The sequence below is a fragment of the Pristis pectinata genome, chromosome 5, assembly GCF_009764475.1.
Source record: "Pristis pectinata isolate sPriPec2 chromosome 5, sPriPec2.1.pri, whole genome shotgun sequence".
NCBI lineage: Eukaryota > Metazoa > Chordata > Chondrichthyes > Rhinopristiformes > Pristidae > Pristis > Pristis pectinata.
The window spans coordinates 110506848-110534188 of NC_067409.1; the positions used below are offsets into that span (position 1 = coordinate 110506848).

The 27341-nt window shown below is 41.9% G+C and overlaps 1 protein-coding gene across 2 annotated transcripts in view; it reads right to left on the minus strand.

The window, feature by feature from the left end:
- Positions 1–27081, minus strand: part of LOC127570293 (RNA-binding motif, single-stranded-interacting protein 3) — a 950275-nt gene extending 923194 nt beyond the window's left edge. The window contains exon 1 of one of the 2 annotated variants that reach the window (XM_052015693.1): positions 27017–27081. The gene's annotated coding sequence lies outside the window, so the exon portion shown is untranslated. The remainder of the gene's footprint in view (positions 1–27016) is intronic. The other variant, XM_052015696.1, reaches the window with a different exon arrangement.
- Positions 27082–27341: the final 260 nt, after the last annotated feature.

Genomic DNA, 27341 nt, shown 5'->3' on the forward strand with positions numbered 1-27341 from the left:
TCAAATTTTTTTGAAAATGCCTTAATCAAGACATTAATAAATACAAAATTTCAATGGATGTTTGACTAGTTTTCAATGAAATGTGTAATTTTGTTGACACCCTTATTTGGGAAATTGCAATATACATTTACTGGAAGAAAATGATGAATGACAGAAAATTCAGACCAAACCTTTCAAATCTGCTGCACAATTTTACCGTGTGACTTGAGCTCAGATGGACAGAGTTAGTGGCTGTCACAAACATAGGAAATCCAATTAAAAACTGAAAGATGTCACCCAGTGTTGGACAGAGTTAATACGAAAAAAGACCATCAGCGCTGCTGACATTAAGACTTTTTGAATGGAAAGATGACAGATTATTTGACTGTAAAGATAGCTCCAATTTCAGGTGAGTGATATTTTTACTTTTAGTTTCTTTTTTCTCATTTTAAAAACTGTCAATTTTTAACAGCCATCAAGTCTTCAATTCTGGCTTCATCTGTTACATATATATTGATTTATGCTGCACAGATATACTCTGTGTACATAGATAGAATAATTACTTTCACATTTAAATATGTCATTATAATTTGTATTGGTTGCTTGCAGGAATGGCATATGGCTAGCTTCCACCTGATTATTTTGGGCTGTATCTTGCTGACAAATAATGGTGTTTTAATAATTAGTATTCTTACTTTTCTTTTTAGGCATCCTTATGGGGTCAGGGATGACTTACTATATCTATTAGTGCACAAACTGGCCAACAAATTCAGGGGACTGAGATACAACGCGAGATGCAAATCTTTATTTGCTAGTTGATATTTGCTGTTCGACACACTATTTTCCAATATTATGGTTATTTTTAAGTCCTTTCTGAAGCTGTACATTCATTGACCATTAACTTCAGTGCAGAAGCGTGGCTGGCATTTAACTGTATAAGTATTTCAACAATGTAATATTATTATTATAATGTGAATTAACCTCTCAGCCCAGAGAAATAACAATTTGGTCATTCAAACTAATTCTTACACATCTTGCAAATTGTTGGAGGGTTTTAAAATGGCTGCAAAGAAACTGGATTGGATCCTTTTTTGATGCACTAAAATATAGTCGCATTTAACACAAGCACCAAATCATCCCCCACAAATAAAATCATGATATTATTTCAGTATTAATTTTGACTTGCGCTCGGATATTTTACACCCAGAAAGAAATATTACAGCAGGACTTGTGTGGTTTCAGTGCAACTTCCAACAAGTTTGCTGTTTGGCAATCTGACAAGGGTATTAGCCTTCACTGGCACACTCTGCATGGCAGCAGAAACACACGATGGATGCCACACAGGACAGACAGACGGCAAGGGAAAGAGGGAAAAGCCCCGAGATTCAGTAAGAGAAACCTGAGACAAATTCCAGAAGAAAGGTGCTGTTTGCCAGGAGCAATTTGCAGGGAAATCCTCTCTGGTAACCACTTTCCTCCTTCTAATCCTTATCAGGATCTGCTTCAAGACTCTTAGGCTCTGAGTCTTGACATTGGTCTTCCTTAGTCTATTGCCCTTTAAATGTGGTGTGCACACTCAATGTTGAACTTTCTGGATCTGCTCGGCTTGTACCGAAAGGCAGTGAGTGAGTGCAGGCAATGGCTCTTCATCTTCAGGACAACCAAGCATTTTCCAATATTATAATTGTCATTTGGTGGCTCTTGTTGCATCTGCACTCAGCTTTATATTAATGAAGTACCGGTCTTTCACTGCCACCAAATGGCTCTCTTGTGAGCTATTACAGGCAAGATGGTCTGCCAGAGCCTGCCTCCCAGATTGGGTTCTTATTAGCAACAGGCATATTTATTTGACTTTGATTCCCATATATGGCTGACATTGCAAAGGGTAGGGGTTTTTGGGGGGTGGAGAGTGAAGGAATGTGTCCAACTGCCTTACTCCAGGGAGTGAAAAATATTCGTGCTCTGAGAAGCAAGTGTGAATGTCTGGCTTTTTTTAAAACAAAACTTTTATGTTTTCTTTTCTGAATAGCCTGGAATTTTACCTTGAATAACACACAAATTTGCAAAAACAGTGCTTTCAAAAAGCATACAGATTTCAGGAACAGGCAACAGGCAGATCCCATTTTATATTTTCTTTTTGCTCTTTCACATACTTAAAATGACTTCATAAAATACCCATGACCAAAGGAGGCAGTGGGGCCATCTGAGTCTCTGCTGCCCTTGGACCTTCTGCTCCACAGTAGGTTTTGTTGAGACTGCCCACAACCTACCTCACTCACAAACTGTCCCTTATTGTTGGAATACAATCATAACAGCCTTACTTGGTAGCAGCAAAATCTTATCTGGGAAGATTACCAGAGATCAAACTAGTGCTGTGTGCACATGAATATTAAATTTCCAGCTCCACCCTTTCATGTAATGCATCCACTCACTACTTAAACCACTCGGGAGCAACTAGTCCGCTTCCTTTCCACTCCAGATGAAGGGTCCTGACCTGAAACATTGACTGTTTATTTCCCTGACCTGCTGAGTTCCTCCAGCATTTTGTGTGTGTTGCTCCAGATTCCAGCATCTGCAGAATCTCTTGTGACTCCAGGGAGCAACTATTAATGCATTACCATTGGATCTGATCAAAAGATCTGAGGACAGTAGTCAACCAATGTATCAATGTATTTTGGGTCATTGTAATGCAGGAAAACCAATTAATGCAGAAATATGAGATTTACTATTGCCCACATTCACAAAATGGCTGCTTATCCATCTGTGCTCAGCTCAAAGATTTTGACGTTAATCTGAGACAGTCATCCTGCCAGAAGCTCAGTTTTGTTGGATTCGACTGTTTTAATAAGTTTTTTTTAACATGTATAGTGTTTAATACACCTCATGTGGCTGCGCAAGGAATGGCCGCTTCCTAGCTTATTGGTTCGTCCATCAGGTGAATATGTGTTTTTTTTCATTGGTTGGTTTTGCCACAGGTATCTAACAGGTTTCCTGATTGGACTATTGTTAGCTAAGGAGTTCCTCCTATCTCAGGTAAAAAAGGTGTCATTGTTTTGTTAATCTCTCTCTCGCCTCTATCTCTCTTTTGCTTATCTTGCCTCTATCTTTCTCTTACTCTCTTCCCCTCCCCCCCACATCCACTACTCCTCCCCCCCCCCCCCCCCCCCCACCACCACCACCCAGCTCACCTTTAGTTCCTTTTGTCTCGGCTCATCTCCCAGTAATAAAGCAAGTGCCATGTGCTCTGTGACTGTTTCTTTGCTTTAAACTTTTCCAATAAAACTTTGTGAAGCACTGAGTCGTTTTCAACTCGTTCCTGGACTCCTGAAAGAACCTGCGGATTCGAAAATAACCAGATCCAACAGTTTCCAATGCAATACCTCACTGGCAGGGATTTCTCCCCATTCCACTCTGAAATGAGGACAACATTTTGTTGCCACATTTCTAGAGTCTCTAGCAGCTACATGCAGCTGGTTGACGTCTCGTAGAGCTGAAATGGACTCAACATTGATTCCTTGAATATGCTGTCTATTTCACCAAGCTTGCAAAACAACTTAAATCTTGCTTCACATCCTTGGCAATGCTGGACAGCAGAAAGCAAAAACGAAGGGAAATAAATTTCATGAGGTAAGTTCATACATTAAGATGCAGGCTGACTTCATATTCCAAGTCCGCCATCAAATCACAGTAGCAGTGATGGAGGAATTGCTCCTTGTCAGGAAGTGGACAGCACACAGGATTTTAAGTTTGCTGGCTTTCAGGCAGGCAAGTGCACAAATCATTAAGCTGTGTAGTGAAAATATGCACACTTCTAGACAACTAAGATAAGCTATCTTTATTAGTCACACGTACATCGAAGCACAGAGTGAAATGCATCTTTTTGCGTAGTGTTCTGGGGGCAGCCCGCAAGTGTCGCCACGCTTCCAGCGCCAACATAGCACGCCCACAACTTCCTAACCCATACATCTTTGGAACGTGGGAGGAAACCGGAGATCCCGGAGGAAACCCACGCAGACACGGGGAGAACGTATAAGCTCCTTACAGACAGCAGCAGGAATTGAACCGCTAACCGCTACACTACTGTGCCTGGTTATTGGGCAGGAGGGTTGTCCCTGTTTGCCATTTTGAACATATCCCTGTCCCTGACCAATTTCTTCCTTCTTTATCGAGTGTTGCCTGAAATCAGGCATTAAAAGGGAGGAGCATTTATTCCACGAGGCAAAGTACACTGGGGCTGATATTCTGTGTGTTGCTTTTGACACAAAAAAAATAGATGAATAAAAACTGAAAGCTGCAGTCAGAGTTTCCCACCTGCTTCAAGGGGTCATCAATCATACCGGTGCCCAAGAAGAGCAGGGTGAGCTGCCTCAATGACTATTGCCCAGTAGCACTCACATCTACTGTGATGAAGTGCTTTGAGAGGTTGGTCATGGCTAGAATTGACTCCTGCCTGAGCAAGGACCTGGACCCGCTGCAATTTGCCTGCCGCCATAACAGGTCCACAGTGGATGCAATCTCACTGTCTCTCCACTCGGTTTTGGAGCATCTAGACAACAGCAAAACATACGTCAAGCTGCTGTTTATCAATTACAGCTCAGCATTCAACACCATCATCCCCTCAGTACTAATCAACAAGCTTCAAAACCTGGGCCTCTGTACCTCCCTCTGCACCTGGATCCTCCACTTCCTTATCTGGAGACCACAGTCATTGCGGATCGGTAGTAACATCTCCTCCTCACTGATAATCAACATAGGCACACCTCAAGGATGCGTGCTTGGCCCACTGCTCTACTCTCTCTACACTCATGACTGTGTGGCAAGGCACAGCTCAAACACCATCGATAAATTTGCTGATGACACCACTGTTGTTGGCAGAATCTCAGATGGAGATGAGGAGGCGTACAGGAGTGAGACAGATCGGCTGGTTGAGTGGTGTCACAACAACCTCGCACTCAACGTCAGCAAGACCAAGGAGCTGATTGTGGACTTCAGGAAGGGGAAGTCGGGAGAACACACACCAGTCCTCATTGAGGGGTCAGCGGTGAAAGGGTGACCAGCTTTAAGTTCCTGGACGTCAACATCTCAGAGGATCTATCTTGGTCCCAACACATTGATGCAATCATGAAGAAGGCACACTAGCGGCTCTACTTTGTTAGGAGTTTGAGGAGATTTGGTATGTCACTAAAGACTCTTACAAATTTCTACAGATGTTCGGTGGAGAGCATTCTGACTGGTTGCATCACCGCCTGGTATGGAGGCTCCAATGTGCAGGATCGAAAGAGGCTGCAGAGGATTGTCGAGTCAGCCAGCTCCATCACAGGCACAACCCTCCCCACCATCGAGGACATCTTCAAGAGGCGGTGCCTCAAGAAGGCGGCTTTTATCATTAAGGACCCGCACCACCTGGGACATGCCGGCTTCATGTTACTACCATCGGGGAGGAGGTACAGGAGCCTGAAGACCCACACTCAACAATTCAGGAACAGCTTCTTCCCCTCCGCCATCAGATTTCTGAACGGTCCATAAACCCATGAACACTACCTCATAATTCCTCTTTTGCACTATTTATTTTTGTAACTTTTAGTAATCTTTACGTCTTGCACTGTACTGCTGCCACAAAACAACACATTTCACGACATACGTCAGTGATAATAAACCTGATTCTGAGTAATGATACTAAAAAGCAGAAAGGTTTCCATGCTGAGTATGGATTGACAATAAAAAAAATGAGAAGTGAGAATAAAATGCCACTTTTCTCTCATGGAACCTTCTTAAAATTTTTAAGGAACTCAGGCATCTTTCTACAGCTCCAAATCAGAAAGCAGAAATTTTTATTCCAGATGAGAAATATAGTTATTGGATTTAATATTCTGAAAGATAACCAGGTGACTGATAGTTTTTCAGAGAGAATGGATGGAACAACCATTTCTTTGTAAATTCCAGTAGAATAGCCAAGCCAGTAGGCGGTCACTGAAGAAGCAGATGTTGAAAAGAAGCTGCCAGAGATTTACGTAGGAACTGATGACATAGGTATGAAAGTGGTTGAGGTCCTACAGTGATTTCTGGATCCAGGGAAGAAATTGAAGACCAGGAGCTCAAAAGATAGTCACCACTGTCTTGCATCCAGTTCCATGTGATAATGTATAGGGACAGTAAAATTAATTACTGAAGAAATAGTATAAAAGTCTTAGAGCAAGCAATATACTTGCAGAGTTGAAGAGCATAAAATGAGAAAGGTTGCAACACAACGCTGAGACCTTGCTGTGAGGATAACTAATAAGGTATCTTTATTAGTCACATGTGCATCGAAACACACAGTGAAGTGCACCTTTTGCGTTGAGTGTTCTGGGGGGCAGCCCACAAGTGTCACCACGCTTCCGGCGCCAACATAGCACACCCACAACTTCCTAACCTGTACGTCTTTGGAATGTGGGAGGAAACCAGAGCACCCGGAGGAAACCCACGCAGACACGGGGAGAACGTACAAATTCCTTACGGACAGTGGTCGGAATTGAACCCGGGTCTCTGGCGCTGTAATAGCGTTGTGGGATGTAATTTAATAAAATGGGTGGTGGGATGGCGGAGAAGGAAAGGGAAACTGCATAAATTTAAGATTAGACCAGTGATAAAAGGGTGCAAAGAGAACTGGGAGAGATAAATAGCCTTACTGTGAAGAGTATTTAAATTAGGGGAGATCAGACAAAAGGGAAATGAAAGATAAATTGAGATGGGTTTGGACTTGCTGTGATTAGTTGGCTATAGTCTGTCAGGTTGGTGAGCATTGGGGCAAAGCAGCACGTAGAACAGAGAACATTACAGCACAGTACAGGCCCTTCAGTCCATGATGTTGTGCCGACAATTGTAGGATTATCATTTGTAGTCATAGCCAAGAGCTGACTCAATCAGGAGAATGAACACAATACTCTTGGCTACAACGTATTTAGAAATGATATGGAATGAGAAACGGTGGCAGAAATGATCAAAGATACTGTTACAGCATTCAAAAGAGAAAATATATTTGAAGGTCAAAGAACTAATTTGGTGAGAATTAAGTATGGAAGGAATATCTATTAGACTGCTAAATTTATTAGGACTTTATAGTAAATATGAACAGGAGTAGAGTTTACAGCTCCTCGAGTTATTCAGTAAGATTGGAGGTGATCCTATGCTTCAAATGCACCTTGGCATCCAACCCCATATAAAAATTTATCTCCAGTTCCAAACACACACATTGATTAAGGACTCACAGCACACCAAGGAACAGAGTTCCAAATTTTCACAGACCTCTACATTCTGTAGGCGAATAAAAAGTAGGAAGGTAGTAGAAGAGAAAAGTTCTGGGAACGTTGCAGAAAGATGCCAGAATTTTACAGGCACATTAATGAAAGATTTCAATAGTTTCAACATGAACTGGAAAAATAAAGGACACAACGGGGTATGCCATAAAACTTGCTTGATTAATATGCTTTCAGCCCAAAGAGAAAGATAACAAGGCAGGATTGAGTTCAGAGGGTATCCTTCATTGGAAAGGATTTGAAAGGGGTGATTTCAACATCATTAGATTTAGAAAGGTTAAGAAAACAGTCTAGGGTAAATTAAATGTTATAAATAACTAATTTCAATTAATTGAAAAGAATTCTGGCAATCAAAGATTGCCAAGTAAAACAGTGAAGGAAAAATGAGAAGCCTTCAAGAGAGGAGAACGGTCGGACTCCTGTCATCCACTACACCACGTACAAGCCACAAGTCGGGAGCATGATGGAATATTCCCTAAATAACTGTGACATCAATCATAGAACAGTACAGCACAATACAGGTCCTTCGGCCCACAATGTTGTGCCGACCTTTAAACCTCACCTAAGACTATCTAACCCCTTCCTCCCACATATCCCTCTATTTTAAATTCCTCCATATGCTTATCCAGCAATCTCTTGAATTTGACCAATGTACCTGCCTCCACCACCGCCCCAGGCAGCGCATTCCATGCCCCAACCACTCTCTGGGTAAAAAACCTTCCTCTGATATCTCCCTTGAAATTCCCATCCATTACTTTAAAGCCATGCCCTCTTGTATTGAGCATTGGTGCCCTGGGAAAGAGGCGCTGGCTGTCCACTCTATCTATTCCTCTTAATATTTTGTATACCTCTATCATGTCTCCCCTCATCCTCCTTCTCAGCAAAGAGTAAAGCCCTAACTCCCTTAGTCTCTCCTCATAATGCATACTCTCTAAACTAGGCAGCGTCCTGGTAGATCTCCTCTGCACCCTTTCCAACGCTTCCACATCCTTCCGATAACGAGGCGACCAGAACTGGACACAGTGCTCTAAGTGTGGTCTAACCAAAGTTTTGTAGAGCTGAATCAACTCCACTCTGGATACCCCGGTCGAATTGATCGGCACCCCATCAACCACTTTGAACATTTATTTCCCCCCACCGTCAGTGCACAATTGCTGCAGAGTATCTTATCTACAAAATGCACTGCAGTTACTGATCCAGGCCACTCCTGCAGCAACTACTAAATCCACAAGCTCTAACACCAAGAAAGACAAGCACACAGATGCATGGAAACCATGGGGACACAATGACCTGCAAACTTCCCTCCAAGTCACTTACACAATATCTCGATTTGAAAATGTAATCACTGCTGCTACATCATTGCTTGGTACATGTTCCGGAATTCCTTCCACTACAGCACAGTGGAATTACCTTCACCAGAAGGACTTCACCACTTCAAGACGTTTATGGACAAATAGCATGGAAACAGGATGTTCAGCCCATTGAGTCCATACTGATCATCAAGCACCCATGTACCCCAGTCCTACAGTAATCCTATTATATTCTCCCTGTTGTTCCCATCACAGGGAGAAGGTACAGACTCCATTCAGACAGCACCAGTGTCAGGATTGGACCCTGGTCGCTGGAGCTGTGAGGCACCAGGTTGCACTAATGTGCTGCACCACCACTTCCTCAAGGGCAGTTAAGGCAATAATAGTTGGCATTTCCAGCAAGACTTAAATCCCCAAAATGAATTAAAAATTCCCAGTATGACCAGTGATATAAACACCAAACAGAGACATAATAATTGTGGCACAAAGATGATGGGATAAGTGGATCTGTGTGTTGTGTTATTCTCTGATAGATGACAGCCCCAAAATACAAACATTTTAATATGTGCATTGACTCTAATGTATACTATAGCATGCACTGGACAGATTGTAAGTAATTAGCTCCTGGACGGGTTGCAGGAGCAGTGAAAGACATACTTTCTACAAGGACCTTCAGGAAAAGGTCTGCCATATGCAGTCCATCCCTGATGAAAATAATGTTATGTCACTTTTATCAGTGAACATACAGATACTAACTCATAGGAGCCATTCACTTTTTCAATGATTATATATTTTCTGTAATGCTCAATGAAAAAATTGCAAAGTATCATAAATGTGAATTAACTTTATTCAACTGTTTATTGTTGATGTGGATGTTTTTATGTGTTTCATTGGTGTGAATTTCACATGCCACAAACTAACCTACTTTAGTTTGGAAAGTAAATCTACAATAATCTGGATAAATCATTCACACCAATGCATAACCGTGTAGTCTCCTCGCTGAGCTTTCAGAATTTTGGAAGATCCAAGTCCTGCATCTGTGATTTAACATCAGAGCCAATGTTGTCTTTACTGGATTTGCTTAAGGCTCACAGTTTTATCTTGTATTTGATCCCCTAAAATTGGGTGGTACCAGCCTCAGAACGTTGTCAACTGCCTAATCACTACTAATCCCATAAATGCAATTGGCATTATCCAGCAGTCCTTGTATCTTTAATCAATCCAGCTATTTCAATAATGCAAATCTATATGGAACCCCACTGTTACTTTAGGTCAGTGTAAAGCATATTTGTTGGACATTTCTACAGGGAATAAGGAATATGCTTAGAAAAAAAAGCAAATTGTATAATAAAAACAAATGCCAGAATTATTCAGCAGATCGGGTTTCCTGTGAATGCCCTGAAGTTCACCAATATAGTATTGGATTATGGCATCGTACTTGCGTTTATGTTACATGTGTACAGGCCTGTATATACTACTGCCAGAAATATTTCTTCATCAAGACCACTGATCAGGCCAAGCTTAGAACAATGGGCATTTGTGATCTCAATTTCTTCATCACTGTTAACAAATAGAATCATAGAACAGTACAGCACAATACAGGCCCTTCGGCCCACAATGTTGTGCCAACCTTTAAACCTCAGACTATCTAACCCCTTCCTCCCACATATCCCTCTACTTTAAATTCCTCCATATGCCTCCTATTCTTCCAGTAATTTTCTTTTTGATTTCTCTTGAATTTTATTTGTACTTCTCTTGAAGCATGTATCACTACTAGCATCAGCTTCTAGTAGAACAATGACAGTTGGTACTCCAGTGAGAGGTGCTCATCAGATTTGCTGGAGGGTGACAATTTGTCTTCCTCTGAGAGAGCAGATGGTGCATGAGAAGTAAATAAGCTCACCTATCCAAATGAGTACAGGAGAGTCATCACATAATGTTCAATGCACTTGGGCACCATCACTGCATGTGGGCAAGATGACAGAACATATGGAAATTATGGAGCATCCGAATAAAATGGTATGATGTGGGTATCCTGGGAATTCAGACATAAGGAAAGGTTTTATGATAGGAGTGTAATTTACACCAAAAGAGTTTAAAACAGCTTCGGTGCTCAACCACCATGGTATGCTGAATGCATGTTATCTACCATTGTCAGTTCATTGTCATAATAATGCACATCATCAAGTGTGATGTGCGCGGGAAGCACATTAATAACGTGCACAGAAAACTGTGTAAGTGAAACTTAAAGGGATTCAGATAATTCAAAGGAAGTGTCAGAGAAGGATGTAAAGATGTTTGGAGCATTAGGAGAGACTCAGAAGGTATTTCAATACATGCGCAATAAAAAAAACTCAAGGATTTAACTCAGGACTCACTGCTCAAAACCTGTGTTTGTTGGTTCCTGAAGTGAAGGCAGTGATATAATAGTGGTTGCAACTATTTATTTTCTGTGTGCCACTTCCCAGAAATGTAAGTATAGTACAGAATTGTAGCATACCTGCAAAAAAAGTGGTGAGGAGGATTTGAGGGCACAGTATTACAAAAGTGACCGGCTATGACAGCATAATACCCTGCGGTGGCTGGGTCCAACTGACAGGAACAGCTCTGCTCAAGCTGCCTGACAGTTCATCACAAAGTTTCCCAATGTCACTGTTAACAGATAAATCAATGCTCAACTACAGTTGATCAGTTGATGAAACATAAAATGCAAGGAACCCAATACAGGCTGCTGATGACTCAGGCACTGCAAGCAGAGCATCCTATCACTGGGGTGATCTGCATTCAGCCCTGTATATGCCATTTAGTCTGTTGTCTTAGCTTCCATTGAGCTTGGTAGCCTCCTCAGGCAATAATCCTTTGCTAATGTGAAATGTGTACACTTTCCCCGTATCAATATGATGAGAGTATGATGGGTCTGAACAGAAGGGATGTGATGGGCCTACAGTTCCTCTAAATATCCTCCACCAAAGGTCCAAAACTTCAGATTTCCAGCATCTGGAAATTTTTCTTTGATTTTCACTTGTTTGATTGTGGTTATGCTGAGGTTTTGTCTGTGGACCCATTTTTTAGACTCACGGTTTGCATGCCAAGGTGGAGCAAATGAAGGGAGGAGACGAATTTCTGACGGCAGCCAAATTTGAGAAAGATTCTCCACAGTCCATCTCAGTTGACAGAATCAAAGACATTTGTAATATCATAGTTGATATGCAGTGGAGGATATGTGCATTTTGCCACTAAATGGTCAGAACTACATTATGATTTGGGGAGCAATTCTGGTTACTGGGAGGCCACAACTGAGGAAGACCCAATGATGACTTTCCCTGTGATGGACAGTAAAGAAACCCCTCTGTATTTACTGCAAATGGATTTGTCCCTTTTTCTTGAAGAAGTTCATAAATATTGAGGCCCCCAGGAAAGTTCTCCTCTTTCCAGACTTGGGAAATGAATTTGTGTCTGAAATTCCTCTCCATCAAGTTTTAGAATTTCAGCAAGGATTCTGTCTGCTTGAACCCAGATAAGTGTGAAGTGGTTCATTTTGGTAGGTCAAATATGTTAGCGGAATATAGTCTTAATGGTAGGACTCTTGGCAGCGTGGAGGATCAGAGGGATCTTGGGGTCCGAGTCCATAGGACGCTCAAAGTGGCAGCGCAGGTTGACTCTGTGGTTAAGAAGGCATATGGTGTATTGTCCTTCATCAATCGGGGAATTGAATTTAGGAGCCGGGAGGTATTGTTGCAGCTATATAGGTCCCTGGTCAGACCCCATTCGGAGTACTGTGCTCAGTTCTGGTCGCCTCACTACAGGAAAGATGTGGAAGCCATAGAGAGGGTGCAGAGGAGATTTACAAGGATGCTGCCTGGGATGCGGAGCATGCCTTATGAAAGCAGGTTGAGGGAACTCTGCCTTTTCTCCTTGGAGAGACGGAGGATGAGGGGGGGCCTGATAGAGGTATATAAAACGATGAGAGGTATTGATAGGGTAGATAGTCAGAGGCTTTTCCCCACGGCTGAAATGGTTGCCACAAGAGGACACAGGTTTAAGGTGCTGGGGAGTAGATATAGAGGAGATGTCAGGGGTAAGTTTTTTACTCAGAGAGTGGTGAGTGCGTGGAATGGGCTGCCGGCAACGGTGGTGGAGGCTGATATGATAGGCTCTTTCAAGAGACTGTTAAGATTGGTATATGGAGCTGAGTAAAATAGAGGGCTATGGGTAAGCCTAATAATTTCTAGGGTAGGGACATGTTCGGCACAGCTTTGTGGGCCGAAGGGCCTGAATTGTGCTGTAATTGTTCTACGTTCTATGTTCTATGAAGCCTCATTGTTTAACAGTTGACATCAAGCCTATCTATCACTTGTGTCTCTAGACTGGCATCAAGACGCAACTAGGTGGTGTATTGTGGGATGAAGTCAAGGACAGAGTCTCTGTTGAGAAGTTTTTCCATACGTCTCTTCCAATGGTTGCTAATTGCCTCCCTATCCCAGACACGTTCTTTGTTATTGGCTGCCTGCTTTATTTACTCCTAAATTGAACCTACTACACTGTTTGCCCCTGACATCTGAAAGGCCTGTGTTTGTACCCCTGACCTGAACATTTACTCAGAGCGAGCTGCATTAGTAATACAATTTGGGCAGGCACAGGACCAACAGAATTGATCCTCAATGAGTAGCCCTTTTCCATAATGAGGTGGCTGGCAGAAGTGGGAAAAGTAATTTTTGGGGATTGCATTGAATGTGCCAGTTTGGCAAATGCAGTGGGTTGCACTAATCAAAACAGAATATCATTCCTCTCTGCAGCAGTACTGGATATCAAGAATACAGAGGTCTTTCTTTGAACTCATGTTGGTAATCAGCAAATAGTTAAGAATATCAGTTTTACTTTAACTAATGTATTACCACACAACTTAAGTCAAAAATCTGGCGTGGTTGTGGCGGTAAGCAAGTTTAATAACATCCCATCTAATTTTATTACCTACCTGCCCAATTTCACCAGTTTAATGACTTATTTCAACACTGAAGGAATTGCTGATCGTCCCACCTGAAGCCATGTCTTCAAAGTTCACAGACAGCAGCACAGAACTTCAAAATTATCTGACTACTTATATTATTGCCACTTTTGGTTTAGATATACTGTTTACATTTCCAATTATTTAATCAAGTGCCTGCCTTAGCTTTGCACATGTTTTTCTTACAGCAAGCTAGATCTCATTGGTTAAAACTGATCATTAGATCTCTGCATGAGATATTTGTGAACCACAGTGAGCTGCCAGAAAGGTCCTTGTAAAACTGTGATGCACAGTTCTCTGTGACTTGCACTGATTTGCAATGGATTGCCCCTGAAATAGATCATCAAAAGAGATCCTGCGCTATTAACTGTAAGATCCAGAGCAACAGGAACACAAATTAATGTTTGGAGATCTGACTGCCAGAGAACGGAGCAATTGATGCTACCCTGCTTTCAATGCATGAGAAGGAAATGGTGATTACAGTTGGATGATGAGAAAACAATCCTGACAATGCAAGGGGGAAAAACCCACGTCAACAAAATATAGGATAATCATAACAAGAAGGATAAAACAGGCATTACATTTTGCATACAGACACATTCGATATTGAATGAATGGTGCAAGCACACTGTGAGGCTGACAAACCTCAGGTGTTAAAATCTCTTTTAAAATGTGTTAACACTTTTGCTTTTAATACCCTCATGGATGAAACACAATCTGTCATTTCTGGGGGTTGCTGACAAACACATTCAGCAGGGAGAATTGGTTTGTCTGTCAATAGGAACAATTTACAGTCTGTGCTGTGAACAGACTATGTGGTGTCACCTGCTTTGGTATCAGACAAATCAATAACAGGGTGATGCAGAAAATAACTGTTCAGTATAGTATTGAACCAGTCAGGCAAGACAAAGGAGAGCCTGTTTAAACTTATACATGTGACACTGGTGGATTCAAGCTATAAGCTCCATTCATCAATCACACAAACCAATGGAATTATAGACTGGAGAATCAATGTTTGGGGTTGTAACCCAGTTCCTAACCAATGCCCCTTTTCAACACGGCTCGTCACTGTTAATTCCGAATTGGTGAGCTTACCTTCAGTATTAGTCTTAACACAGTGATAGTACTCTTGTTAACAAGCTAAAAGGTTATCATTCAAGCCTTATTAATCCAAGACCTTGTGTGTTTGCTCACATTGACATAAGAGATTCCATGGTAATATTCTGAAGGAGGACGTCCTGGATAACACTTACCCTTCGACCATTGTAGTGTCCTTATTGGTTTTAGTACAAAACAGAGACAGTACAGAATAATACTTGGAAAATTCTAAAAGGAGAAGTTTAAAGGCAGTGTCTGGTTTATCTGAGAATCTCCTAAGGCGGACATGATCAAATCCATCACAAATGACATTGCACATGTTTACATCTTCTACACTGCTTCTCCCTTTAAAAGGACTGAAACTAATTTGACATTTCCAAGGCAATTTTTGGAACTGTACATATCACCACAATCTCTTTGATATTCCACCTTCTCATCTCCAACCCACCTTGAGGTCTCAGCACTAATCACGTAATCTCAACTGCTTCTCTTTACAGCATGTGTTCTGATGCTTAATTTGCTTCATGTCTTTTTACCACCATCCCTTCTGGATTTAGTTGAATCAAATGCAAGCATGCCCTAAATCTTCTGTGCATCAGTATCTCTGCAGGAATGTAACTGGTAGTGGAGTTGGACATCGATCTATAGCTCAGAAGAAAATCTGTGCATCAATGATTCATAGTAATACTTGATCAGCTTTCCAGAGCATTCTTCTTTGGTGCTGCTTTCAATTAATGTCAAAATTTCTTACATACTCCAAGGCTGGATGGTAAGGAGATATGAAGTGCTGTTTGGTCATAAATGGCACAAAATGAAATTGTGGACCATTATCTGATATAGTATCTCTGGAAGACCATAATTTGGAAAAATGGATCTCAGTTTTTCCATAGTACATTCAGTGATGGTGCACGATCGCAATATTTTAACTCAAACCATTATGATCCCAAATATGATTGCTAGTGCCTCCTTCTCAATCTGAGCAGAGTGTTTTTTTGCCCAGTGTTAGTGTGTATAAATATACCAACAATGGCTCGTTCCTGGCCATTATGCATAATGCAGCTTATCACTGGCCCAAACCGTTATTAAAGGTATCGCACATGAACTTCAGTACATGGCACATCACACTGCACCAGCAGAGATTCACGACTGAGACTTCTTGCGTCAAGGTTGCACACATTCTGCCGTTCCTTTCTCTGCATGGTTCCACCTTCAATGGTTGATGTATCGCTGTCAATACGGTTGTGAGATCAAGCAAAAACCAGAGATGACTTTGAATCATACTGAAAAAGGATGCACGTTCAGTGATATTTGACCTCACCTTCTACTTTGTGTTCAATCTTGTGCAAATAAACTACTACATTCTACACAAACCTTCAATGTTGTGGTTATGAAACTCCTGAACATCTCAAGTATTCAGGGATTTTCTTCTGTAGAAGTTGCAATCAAGCCATTATCATGGTTACTGACAAAGTTGTGCCCTGAAACGAGTTTGAGTGATGATTTCACACCAAAAAGTAACTCATGTATAAAGCCCTTCATGAGTGTTAATTGTTTGATAGTGTTGGCTTTCTTTATCCACATTTAACTGTGCCAATGTGTGGGACCTCAGCCACTGCCAATTTGGCATAAGGACCCTGTGACATGCGCAAAGCAAATTGTTTGCCATCCAAAAGTCAATTGAGGGTTAACTTATAATTTCCACAAAACCAGACAGTTTTATTTGCTTTGGGAACCGGAACAATGGGTGTCACCCAATTACTGGGCAGTTTTAACTGACACAGTGTATTATTTGGGTATTCCTCCACTACTTGAATGAGCCCTGACATCTCTGGATGACCCTGTAATCTCAGTCGTTGAGGCTGGCGTCCGGGCATCCTTCAATAGGGTGATTCCATGAAAGGTGTCTGGTGCAGATGGCGTACCTGGCCAAGTACTAAAGATCTGTGTAGACCAGCTAGCCGAAGTATTTATGGACATATTCAAACTCTCACTTCTGTGGTCTGAGGTTCCCACCTGCTCCAAACAGGCATCTATTGTACCAGTGCCCATGAAGACCAAGGTGACCTTCCTCAATAACTACCATCCAGGGGTACTTACATCAACTGTAATGAAGTGCTTCGAGAAGTTAGTTATAGTGCAAATCAATTCCTGCCTCAGAGACGACCTAGATTCACTCCAATTTGCCTACCACCACAACAGGTCAACAGCAGATGCGATTTCTCTGGCTCTTCACTCTGCTCTGGACCATCTGGACAACAGGAACACATACGTCAGGCTGCTGTTCATCAACTACAGCTCAGTGTTCAACACGATCATCCCTTCCAAACTCATCATCAAGCTTCAAGACCTGGGCCTCTGTACCTCCCTCTGTAACTGGATACTCGACTTCCTCATCGGCAGACCTCAATCAGTGAGGATCGGTAACAACATCTCCTCTTGGCTGACCATCAATACAGGTGCACCTCAAGGCTGCGTGCTTAGCACCCTGCTCTACTCTCTATACACACATGACTGTGTGGCTAAGTACAGTTCCAATGCCATATACAAGTTCACCGATGACACCATTGATGAGTCAGCTTACCAGAGCGAGCTAGGATAACTGGTTGAGAGGTGCCACAACAACAACCTCTCACTCAACGTCAGTAAAACTGAAGAGCTGATTATTGACTTCAGGAAGGGGAAGGAGGGTGAACGTGCACCAATCTATGTTGGGGGATCAGCGGTGGAGAGAGTCAGCAGCTTTAAATCCCTGGCATTAGCTTATCAGATGACCTGTCCTGGGTCCAGCAATTGAAAGGAAACCACACCAGCGTCTTTACTTTCTTAGGAGGTTAAGGATGTTCGACTTATCACTGAACACTTGAACAAACTTCTACCGATGTACTGTTGAAAGTATCCTGATGGGTTGCTTCACCGTCTGATACGGCAATTCGAATGCACAGGAAGCTGCAGAGAGTAGTGGACTCTGCCCAATACATCACGGGCACATCCCTCCCCACCATCAAAAGTATCTAATGGAGGCACTGCCTCAAGAAGGCAACATCCATCATCAAAGATCCCCACCATCCAGGCCATGCCATCTTTTCACAGCTACCATCGGGCAGGAGGTACAGAAGCCTGAAGTCCCACACCACCAGGTTCAAGAACTGCTACTTCCCTTCAACTGTTTGGTTCTTGAACCAACCGGCACAAGATCACTGGAGTTTAGCAGCACTATGACCACTTTGATCACTTTACACTAAATTGGACTTTATTTGTTCTAATTGTGTTCTTTCTTGTAAATATTGTATCTAATTTATGTTTTTCTTGTGAATGCTGCTTATATGATACTATGTGATGACGCTGCAAGTTTTTCATTGCACCTGTGCACACATGTACTTGTGCATATGGCAATAAACTTAACTTTGATTTTGACTTGACTTTGATGGCTCCACACTATTAAAGAGCCTCACCATAAGAAGGATGTGGAAGCTTTAGAGAGAGTGCAGAGGAGATTTACCAGGATGCTGCCTGGATGAGAGAACATGTCTTAGGACAGGTTGAGCAAGCCAGGGCTTTTCTCTTTGGAGCATAGGAAGATGAGCGGTGACTTGATAGAGGTATATAAGATTATGAGGCATAGATAGAGTGGACAGCCAGCACCTTTTCCCCAGGGCGGCAATGGCCAATACCAGAGGACATCCATTTAAGTGGAAGAAAGTTTAGGGGAGATGTCAGAGGTAGGGTCTTTACACAGAGTGGTGGGTGCCTGGAACGCACTGCAGGGGGTGGTTGTGGAGGCTGATACAAGAGGGATATTTAAAAGACTCTTAGATAGGCACATGGATGTAAGAACAATGGAGGGTTACGGGCTGTATAGGAGGGAAGGGTTAGATTGATCATGGAGTAGGTTTATATAGGTTGACACAACATCATGAGCCAAAGGGCCCCCTCTGTGCTGTGCTATTCTATGTTTTATGTTCTAATATTGTTTGCCATGGAAAACATCTCCATATGTTCTAATCTGGTCATTTTTTTAAAAAATTACTTATATTTCTTTAGTACCTTTCAGAAGCTGAAAGTGCTTTACAGAAAATGAAATTCTTTTGAAGTCTAGCCACTTTCACGCGTGTCCTTTCTGCATGCTACATTTCCCCAATTGCAGTATTGACGACACACATTGAAAGACCTTTTGAAATGAAAGAACAGCCTCAAAGGATTAACTACCTTTTTCCTGCCCCTGGTTCTGAAACAAAGCCCCATAATCTTCATTATCTTTCTCACCACAGATGTTGCCTGAACTCCTGAGTATTTCCAGCAATTTATTGCTTTTATTCTTGAATATTTGAGTCAGAGTTGAGAAAGAACAGGACAACCTCAGATCAATAGACTCTCTGACGACATAGCCAAAAGTGCAACATTATAGATTTACGCGTTGCTTTCCAGGTCTACCTGCCACCCTGATGTTAAAAGAGATTTGCAATTAGTTAGAGGGTTCTTTGGTAGCAAGAAGGACTGGTCCTTTGTTGAAGTTATCAAAGACTGTTCCATATAGTGAGGTCAAAATAATAAAATGCCTACATTCACATGTTTAAAACATTCTGCAGGAGGGCCAGCATCAGTTTTGTGTGCAGCCTCACCTTTGGATATTTTGCAGTGCGACAAAGCCAAATGCATCATGTGAGATAGAACAGACATTGCAAAGATACACCAAGGTCTTTTTTTCATGATCTCCCACCACTTTCATAGTGAAAATTGCAGAAGAACAAGGTGGGGCCAGGTTGGATTTGGAGTAAGGAGATCGGGCAGGAAAGGACTGGAGGCAGAGAGCAAAGAAACCCAAGAGGAGCGGGAGACCACAGGGAATTGTGAGACTATGAAGATAATCCTGCCGTGGAAGCAATTAGTGCTTGGTGTGGGGAGGTTTGGTTAAGAGGGTGAAGTCTGCTGTGGTCATTTGGAGGGACAAAGGTATTGGTTTATTATTGTCACTTGTACCGAGGTACAGTGAAGAACTTGTCTTGCATACCGATTGTACAGGTCAATTCATTACACAGTGTAGTTACATTGAGTTAGTACAGAGTGCATTGATGTAGTACAGGTAAAAACAGTAACAGTGCAGAGTAAAGTGTCACAGCTACGGAGAAAGTGCAGTGCAATAAGGTGCGAGGTCACAACAAGGTAGATCGTGAGGTCAGAGTCCATCTCATCGTGTAAGGGAACCGTTGAATAGTCTTATCGCTGTGGGGTAGAAGCTGTCCTTAAGTCTGGTGGTACGGGCCCTCAGGCTTCTGTAGCTTCTACCTGATGGAAGAGGAGAAAAGAGAGAATGATCTGGGTGGGTGGGGGTCTTTGATTATGCTGGCTGCTTCGTCAAGGCAGTGAGAGGTATAGACAGGATCCTCCTATAGAGGCAATTGTGAGGGAGGAGAGTGATGGACGGCATGGAATGATAGTTGCCGCTACTGCAATGATCAGAAGAGGTGAGGGCAGCAGTACTGGGAGGGTGGTGTTCTGAGAATCTTCTGTAGAAACAATCGGCAGAGAGAGTAAGTGGGTATGGGGATAAGTTGTGAAGGTGTTGGGATGGGAGAAAGTTTCACTGTATTAATGGTTGGAAAGGAGACGTTGCTTTCAACAGTGATCAATAAGGGCCAGTGAGATGACTGTTGGAGAGACAATCATGAGAGCCTTTCAGGAGGAAAGGAGATAATTTGGAGGTGGTCACATGTAAGGAAGCAAGTGTTCTAGGGTGAGGAGAAGTGGACTGATAAGTCACCATGAAAAGATAAGGATGATACCTACCAGTGAGTAGATGGGCACTTCAGAATCCCCTGTAGCGGCTGTGAAATGGCCAGGCTCCTTTAATTAATACCGCCTTCAGTGTGCAAGGCCCACGTCATCCCAGATCTTAAATACTTGGTAAATGGACATTGCAAGCTGGTTGCCATCACAGCACAAGCTCAAGTGCTTCTGCTTATTTGGTCAAACATGCAGAGGACCCAGATCTAATTTCAGGAAGGTTGTTAGTGGTCTTTTTAGAAAATTCAATTGCATTGTACACAAAAACCAATGCACATTTTGAATACTTGTAATGTAGTGCAGTTAAAAGTCATGGCGGGACGGCAAGGTGAATTTGGTAAGGAATTGTGGTGTTTTGACGTAGATACAAAGGAGAAGTGCAGAGATATTTCCAAATCAGAGTGGTTTGCAACTGAGAGTGGATCTTACAGCTAGTGCTGATTCCATGCAATTGTTGCCTTTGCCCTACTGGGTAGTAAAGGTCAAAGTTTGCTGCATGCTGTTGAAAAATCTTGATTAGTGGATGCTCTTCACAGCAGCCACAGCACACTGGTGTTAGAGGAAGGAAATATTAACTGGATTAGATGGGAAGCTAAAGAAGTCAGTTCTTTTTTTGTCCTGGATGAGTGTTGCTTCAGCTGCACTCATTCAAGCAAATAAATATTCCATTACACTCTCGACTTGCGTCTTGCAAATGGTAGAAAGGTTTTGTGAAGTCAGGTGACTCCTTCATTGCAGGATAACCAGCTATGTGCTCTTGCAACACTCATAAAGGAAAATGGCAAAATGACAACCAAATTCCTATGATTAGTTTTTAGACACTACGATCCTACACGAAACTGGAACATGGTTCTCTTGTGACTACTTGACATTTGCAAAAGCCTGTATATTCAATGAAGGGTATCCTTGTAATCAATGTAGGCCACAGTATTGTCCTTCAGTTTCTCATTTCTATATGAGTACTTTCCAAAATCCATGAAAATATCCAGGTATGTGGTAAAGTTATTTGAATTAGTGTTGAGTTAGGAAAGGAGATCATCTCCATTTCTTCAAACAAGATACCAACTCAGACAAAATAGGCACGTGACTATCAGTGCATTATATGGTAATTCTGTGTAAATATTTTTCATTGGTTGTTGGATAAGGTGTGTGCAAAACAATACAAAAACACTGCACCTTCAGATTATAACAATTCTGGCCCCACTTACACTGGGGTCTTGGCCACAGATGCCAAGGCAAGTGTGTGGAGTTAATGACAGAGAGGAACTAATTTGTCTAAACATTATCTTTCTGTTTTCAAGACTTCTGTTTGTATTTTTCTTTGAACATTTATTAAAATGAATTGTCGAAGTTCCCCATTCAATTTAGCTGTTAATAATTACCATGTATTTGCAGGCTCCTGCCACTTGATGGCTCTGTAAAGTACATTTCTGACAAGTTTCTTTTCAACTCTCTTGCCATATTGTAAATGAGTAAATCATAGTATTGCATGACCACATCAATACTCTAGATAGTTTACTTATAATAAAAATATTATGAAAATCAATACAATTCTTAAATGTTGCTAATATAAACTGGGCTTGTCATTGGAGTAGGAAGTGAAAAAGTCTGGCTGTCTTTCGTAAATTACCCTCACCATACCCAGACTGATAGAGCAGATATTTAAGGTCACTCAATATTAATTCATTACAGCGCATCTGGAACACTAAGACAGATAAGGCCTGGAGCAGATCAACCATGATCATACTGAATGGCAGGGCAGGCTAGTCTAGTCACAGAGTGATACAGCATAGAAACAGACCCCTTGGCCCAATTCATCCATACCAACCAAGGAGCCTTCCTGACATACTACCATTTGCCTGCATTTGGACAATATCCCCCTAAACCTTTCCTGTCCGTGTACCTATCGAAATGGCTTTTACACATGGTAATTATACCCACCTCTACCACTTCCTCCAGCATCTTGTCCCATGTACCACCACCCTCTGGGTGAAAAAACTTGCCACTCAGCTCCCCTTTAAATCTCTCCTCTCTCACCTTAAACCTATGCCCCTAGTTTTGAACTCCCCTACCCTGGGAAAAAGACTGACCAACCACCTTACCTATGCCCTCATGATTTTATAAATATCTATAACCTCAGCCTCCTTCGCTCCAGGGAAAACAGTCCCGGCCTGTCCAATCTCTCCTCATAACTCAAGCCCTCCAGTCCCAGCAACATCCTTGTGAATCTTTTCTGCCCCCTCTCCAGCTTAATGACATCCTTCCTATAGCACGGCAACCAGAACTGGGCAGAATTAACTATTGAACGGTTCCCTTGTACAATGAGATGGACTATGACTTCACGATCTACCTTGTTGTGACCTCGCACCTTATTGCGCTGCATTCTCTCTGTAGCTGTGACATTTTACTCTGTACTGTTATTGTTTTTACCTGTACTACATCAATGCACTCTGTACTAATTCAACGTAACTGCACTGTGTAATGAATTGACCTGTACGATCGGTATGCAAGACAAGTTTTTCACTGTACCTCGGTACAAGTGACAATAATAAACCGATACCAATACCACAATATTCCAGATGCAGCCTCACCAATGTCCTATACAACTGTAACACGATGTTCCAACTCTCATACTCACTGCTCTGTCCGATGAAGGCATGCATGGCAAAAACCTTCTTCACCGCCCTGTCTATCTGTTTTGCCACTTTCAGGGAACTATGTAGTTGTGCAATTATGTACTCCGACTCTCTATTCTACAACACTCCCCGGAGCCTCGCCATTCACTGTGTATGTCCTGCTCTGGTTTAACTTCACAAAATATATCACTTCACACTTGTCTGAATTAAATTCCATCTGTCATTCCTTAGTGCACTTTCCCAATGGATCTAGATCCTTTTGTAACCTTAGGCAATCTTCAATGTCCACTACACCATCAATTTTGGTGTCATCCACAAATTTACTCATCATGCCACTGATATTCTCATCTAAATCGTTAATATAGATGACGAACGAGAGGGAATCGAGCATTGATCATTGCGCCACACCACCGGTCACAGGCCTCGAGCCTGAAAAACAACCCTCTACTGCCATCCTCTGATTCCTTCCACAAAGCCATTTTGTATCCAACTGGTCAGCTCACCCTGGATCCCATGCGATCAAACCCGTTTTTTTGTCCTTCTGATTTCCCTGTTAGTGTACTCCAACATCCTTTATCCTCCTCAGGGGATTGGCTTGACAACCCGACACGTGCTTCCTTCCTTTTCCTGACCAGAGCCTCGATATCCTTCATTAACTAGCATTCCTGCTGGCCTTGATCTTCATTCTCACAGGAACATGTTGGTGCTAAACTCTCCCTATCTCATTTTAAAAGGCTCCCATTTGCCAGACGTTCCTTTACCTGGTAACAGCCTCTCCAAATCAACCTTTGCAAGTTCCTGGCTCATGCCTTTAAAATTTCCCTGCCCCAATTTAAAACCTTAACTTGTGGATCGGTCTTTTTTTTTTGTTCCACAACTATTTTAAAACTATTAAAATTATGGCCACTGGTCCCAAAGTGCAGCCCGACTGACACATCAGCCACCTGCTCAATCGCAGTTCCAAAGAGGAAGTCGGGTGGGCCACCTACATATTGCTTCAGAAATGTTTTCTGCGCACACTGAACAAAGCCTGCTCCAGACCCAGTTAATATTAGGGAAGTTAATACCAACTACTATTACCACCCTATTATTCCTGCACCTATCTGCAATCTCCCTACATATTTGCTCTGCTAATTCTTGCTGGCTACTGGGGGTCAATAGTATTATCCCACTAAAGTGAACCCCCCTTCTTCCCACGAGGCTTCACTGGAGGGTCCCCCAGGAACAGCTGAGGTAGACCCAATTGTTCATTCCATTTCCCTTGATCATTCTGTTTCTGCTTCTAGCTTCCAGCAGCTGTCTCGACCTTCACCTTCCCCTCCCCTATCTGCCTCTTTTTTTCCTTTTTTAGTGTCTACCATCCACCTGCTCCTGTCTACCGACTCCACCCCTCCCCTACCTGGCTCGATCTGCCCATCACCTTTCACTGTCACCCCCCCCCAGCCCACCAATCACCCCTGGCTCCAGTCTCACCACACCTGCTCTCCTCTTACACTGGTTATCTCCCCCCTCAAGTCTTAGTCCTGATGTGCGGCTCCGACCCGAAATGTCCACAATTCCTTTGCCCCTCCCCCCACCCACAGGTACTGCCCGACCCACCGAGTTCCTCAGCAGATTGCTTGTTTCTCTTTCCAGTTCCCAATTCTACCACTTCAACGTTTCCAACAGTAATTAGTTTCATGCTACATCTAAGCCGTTGCCTTCAACTAACCACCACTTGATTAATACAAATTATGTAAATTCTTAACAACTTTGTATCTGATTATTTAATTATTAACAATAACACAACAAGAAATGCATGGATGTTTATGTTAGCAAAGACAACTCCAAATACCTCATTTCACACAAAGACAAAATTAAAATGAACTGAGGCTTAGGACCAACATCTGAAGTACCTTTCAATGATGCCCACCCGATACATGCCATAATGTTTATTTGTGCTGAAGGAATCTTTTAGATTTTATTGGCTACCTTGTCAATTGTATCTGCTGTGTTACTTCCACCTACAGCAAATAGCACAAATTCTCCACTCCCACTCCCACAATTTTCCAAACATTAACTTCAATGGACAGAAGATTGTGGACTAGGATCATACAGTTTTGGGGTTACACTTCATGTCAATTGCTTGCTTGAAGTAGTGAGAATCATTCTTCTTTGTTTAGAGAGTTCCAGCCCCTGTATGACTATTTCTATAAATGTTTATCTAAAAGCCTGACTTGAGATCACTAAATGAAATGATTTTCATTCTCATCTGTTTAAAATGTAACCTCAGTATTTTGCTGTTCATCAGCAAGGGACCACAGTGGGGAACTCCAGTGGGGTTCCCACTAGAGCATTATTCCTACATACACAGCTTATGAAGCATAAAAATAAATGCAAGTTGTAAAAGAAAAATTCTTGTCTGACGAGAAACCAGAAGATATTCTACACAATTTATTACTAAGTGAGTGGAGCAGCATCCTTATCCAAAGAAACACATCAGCTGAAAGTAAATTTAACCTGATGGAAACATGCCACATTGATTGAAGGCATATTTCTACTTCAATATTGACCATACTGGAATAAGGAATGTCTTAATGTGACTCACACCCAAGAATGGTAGATTTTGCCCATTTTTCTTTTGGGACGGAGTCAATTGATTAAAATTGTCTCTTTCGGTAGCAGTCCGACAGATTTCCATATAGAAAATGTAATTCAAAGTCAAGGATCATGAACAAAAGACAATACTGATATCACTTGTGATTGATCTGGAAGACCTGTGTTGTCTTTTTGGATTAAGGGGGTTCACTTGAATCTAATAATTCTTCTCATTATTTTTGTAATTGTTGTTCTACTAATATCATTTAACATTTTGTATCCATGATACGTCCGTTGTATGTAAACAGTTGTGAATGTGCTTTGAGCAAAAGGAAAGAAATACAGTAAAACTTGTCATTATTTTGTACAAAATGCAATAAAGGGCAAAGGGAAATAAATGTTGAATGATAACATGCCACAAATGCACAGTTTTCAATTCACTGCCTTTAAGGCGGGGAGCCACCTTTTTGAGGTGTTCCAGTCTTTCTGGTAAAAGTCCTTCTATCCTGCTGTTGGATGAGTTCCAGCAATGATGAAAGACCACTGATGTATTTCCAAATCAGGATGTTCTGTGACTTGGAAAGGAACATGCCGATGGTAATGTTCCTAACCAATGGTTCACTTTTCCTTTGTGGTGTTAAAGACCATGGGCTTGGGAGATGTAGCTCAAGAATAGACATCTCTAATACATATTACTTTGAACCCACTGTCTTATTTCATGAAACATCATTGTAGTGACACAACATGAACTGGAGAAAACATTGAGGCAATATTACTCCATGACAGATGACTCAAGCATTGACCTGTTCTGCCCATCAGTGCTGGAGTACATTTCCAACTATTAAACTACAGGCAACTAGAGATCTGCACATATTTTTGAGTTAGTTAAACCATATTAACATTCATGATGCTTACAAAGTAACTTGAGCTTTAATGTTAACCACTGTTTGAATGCAAAGTGACTACCTGATGTTCTGATGTGACAATACAGTGTTGGAGATTGCAGAGGTATAACCACAATCCGACAGGGAGTTCACAACCTCCACTGTGGAGTCAATGGGAGGTACCGCTTGGAAGCTGGTGCTTTCACGCAAGGTTCACACATCTCTCAGCAGTACTCAAAGTAGTTTAGGGGCACAGCATCTGATAACCCACTTATCCAAATTCACAGGAAGATCCACCAAGAGAAAAATCACATTATGGACACATTTTTTTGAGTGAACACAGGTTATATTGGGACCAACAACACTATACTATCTTTAAGAAAGCATGCATTTAATCAAACTTTTTCACAGTTTTATACCAACGATTTCTGAGTATATTCTAGGACTATACCTGGTGTGGCTGAGTGCTAGACCATCTGCTGTAAGATGGAGCGCCGGCAGTCTTGGTGGTTGATACTCTCTGTAATTAAATGAAATTCAATTCAGTAAAGGCACAACAGAACCTAGAACGTGGTCACGGAATATATAATTTTTCCACATTTACAATGACTCAGCTTCCTGACAATACAGCAATGCTTTTGATTTGAATACTAAGCAAATCAAATTTACAATAAAGCAAAATTGCCTTGAGGTTGCTTTGAAAGTGTTGTGACAAACTACCTTTTGTATTACTCTACACTTGTAGTGCATTCTCCCTTAAGCCTCATAGCTTCAAT